Raw genomic sequence first — 3,502 nt, 5'->3', positions numbered from 1 at the left:
TTCCTGGGAAGCGTGAGTGACTATGCTGCACAGCATGCTGAATGCCCTGTGCTTATTGTCAAGCTTCCACACCCGTAAGATTTTATGTGTTTCAAATGCCTTTTTTCTCTTTTTCTTTTGAGGGACCTATAAGCGGTGCGTTCTTCAGTCCGCACTTTCTTAAGTTTACCCTCAGAAAGCAAATCGATTCGCTTGTTCAGGACCAAAATTCTGTGTTTATGGATCCTCAAAGCGACACTTGGACAGTTTCTAGAGCTTTTTTCAAACAATAGTTTGCTGATAATCGGTGCTAATCGTTGGCACAAGTTTATTCCTTCTTTTACTTAAGTTGTAGTATAGTGTGACGCGGACAACTATCCCCCGCTTGTCAGGAAAGTGTGATCGGGAACATTGTAGCTCAACGTGCTTAATTCGTTCAATTGCTCATTTGGATTGCAATACTTCGATATTTCTTAATTGCAAACATTTGCTACTCTCGCATATCTTTTGTTCATTAGAACCTGTATTTCCCCCACTAACACCATAATAGCAATAGAGTCCACAACGCAGACCATCCTATTTCCCTCGACGTCTACACAAAACCTGGCTAGCCTAAGGAAACCATAGGATATCCACCAATCACTTCACATATATTGTTGTGATCACCTGGGCACTTGCAACCCTATGATTTGGAAAAAGAAAACAAGGTGTTTTTATGAACCACCTCATTATGGGTGATCTTCCTTCACAAGAATGTGCTGTTGCAGACAAAATGATAAACCATATTTGAGACATATGTACTCCAATAAAAATACTGACCAGCATAAATAACTCTAATAATAATTGGAAAAACACATTAGCATGATGAAACAGTCTTAAGTTGATATTCCGAGGTCTCTCTCTCTCTCTCTCTCTCTCTCTCTCTCTCTCTCTCTCTCTCTCTCTCTCTCTCTCTCTCTCTCTCTCTCTCTCTCTCTCTCTCTCTCTCTCTCTCTCTCTCTCTCTCTCTCTCTCTCTCTCTCTCTCTCTCTTGTGTATGACTGGCAAAGTCGTAATGTCACTGCAGAAGTCTATGCTGCTATATATTAAATAAATTGCTACGCATTGCATATAGTAACACTTGGTTTGCTTAATACTAGTGTTATTATTACTTATTAATCCAATTGATCAAATAAAGTTTATAATTATAAGCATGTTTGTAATTCATATATACAAGATTAATTTTATTGCATATCAACCATTAGATGGTAGAATTAAAAAGAATATACTAGAAAAGGTTTAAGAAAATTTATAAATTATAAATACAAAATTAATCTAAATGAATAACAACCGTTAGATGGTAGAATATCCTAGAATATCCAAGCATATTCTAGGTATATCCAATACCATCCCAGTCCCCCTATAGGTTTGCTTAAGCAAACCAAAAAAACCCACTCTCTGAATACTTGCATTATCTGTGGCAGCACATGAATTCTAGTTTCAACCAGCCCAAAGTTCTCTTGATCACTTTAATATTACACATTTAATTGGAAGCATTTGCTACTCTCCCACTGTTTCTTTTGTTCATCAAAACTCGTCCTAACATTTCCCCCACTAACACCACAACAACAATAGAGTCCATGACACACACCATCCTATTTCCCCACCTCCAGTCTGGATATAATGTCTACACATAAAAGTGATAGGTATGCAACCTGGCACACAAAGAGAACCTATAGGATATGTACCAATTACTTCACATATAACGTTGTCATCTTCCCTCTGACAGTCGGCAAATCCATGATTTGGACAAAAACCATCTTTTCCAACTAATAAAACAGGGTGTTTCTATGAACCATCTCATTACAGCTGATGTTCCTGCACAAGAATGTGCTATTGCAGAAAAAACTTGCCAAATAATAAACCAGGAGCGATTTGAGACATATGTGCTGGCTAATGCACTAGCTGCTCCAATAAAAATACTAACCAAGCACCTGTAGTGGAAGAGAGTAGCGATTCCAATAATAACTGTAAAATCAGTTTAGCAATAGTATTTTACACAACTGTTCTAATATTACCTCCAATAATATAGCCACCTGAAGAATAGAAGTTGCCCTGAGGGAGCAGGAAAACAGATAGTTTCCTTGGGAAAAGACTGGGAACCCCAGTAATCCCAGGGAAGAGAAAAGGTAAAAAAAGAAGCTCTGGAAGACAAGCACAGCAAAAACCACACCCTACTGATAAAAATGACAAGTGAAGCAAACAAGTTGCCAATATCTTATGGCAGAGTAAAATGTGATATAGATGGTGAAGACATAGAAACTAATTGCCCAGGTCATGATAATTGAAACAGGTAAGAAGAACCACCACAATGGAATGCTCCTACTAGTAATCTCCATACCCAAGCTGTCAAGCCCTAATAAGTAATCCTATATAGGTTATTTAAATAACATGAAAAGGAACTGTAGGAGTGCCACCAGATCCAGTCAATTGCAGCCGTCTGATGGGGGTTAATTGTAAAAAGGTTATTTTTTTAACCACATCTTAGCAATAATCGTGTTGATGTTTGCTCTGGAGGTGGCCATTTGCCTGAGGCGAAAGAAAAAAGTGCTGTGACATGTGTCACATGCAAAGTGTTAACTGGACTGCACATGAATGGGAGCACCCTCCACGATTGCAAGTCTGGAGGTGGCACACAAAGCATGATAACAATCCCAATTGTCAAGCTACACGTTTTTGAGATGGATGCTGCACTTAAAGAGAATACAGTAGTGGTATATCAAGTTCTCTTTTCTTTTCTTTGTTATGCTGGTAAACTAAATATTTTCTATGTAGCTGAGCTATGATGACAAGACCGAGTCCCATCTCGATCGAGACTGTAAAACCAGGCTTCCAGTTGGGAGGAGTTCAAGCAAAGGATTCGGGAGCATTATCATCAAGTCCGTGGGAGAGCTTCCCTTCAACAAACTCTGCGGAATGGTGTACAGATTTAAGTCCCAGACGCTCAGGAATTCAACGAGACGTGGCTTAAGGCGAGATACGAGGTGACCAACATCCCGGAGGATGCTTTGATGCAACGTTACCTAGCATCGCAATGGCAACCGAAATAGCTCAGCTATCTCCTCGCTCGGTCCAGCAAGCGATGGCATTAGCATTAAACACGGATCTCAAGTTCCACGAGTGGGAAGCTCGTCTTTCCGGCCGATGGAGGCAAGGGCCACCAAAGGAGACAACGAGGGCCGGAGCCACCCCAGAGTGGTATGCCAACCCCCGATCAGCGGAAACAATGCAAGTAAAGGGAAGCGATGACCTCAAGCTTGGGAAATGTTCATTGGGAAGTTTGCAAGGCGCATAGAGGACCACTGACGTCGAAAACAAAGTTCGTGGTGATGCAATTCCAGGTCTCGGACAAGAGACCGATGTACCACATTGGCCTCCGGAGCAGCGAGAAGAGGTAGACGCCGGGCTTGAGGGGAGACTTTCTGTGGCGAAGCCATGCATCTCCCATCCGGGCTTTATGGGAAAAGCTGCCGGTACTTGTTTC

Source organism: Selaginella moellendorffii, unplaced genomic scaffold, assembly GCF_000143415.4.
Source record: "Selaginella moellendorffii unplaced genomic scaffold, v1.0 SELMOscaffold_73, whole genome shotgun sequence".
Taxonomy (NCBI): domain Eukaryota; kingdom Viridiplantae; phylum Streptophyta; class Lycopodiopsida; order Selaginellales; family Selaginellaceae; genus Selaginella; species Selaginella moellendorffii.
Note: the sequence above shows the minus strand (reverse complement) of the source record.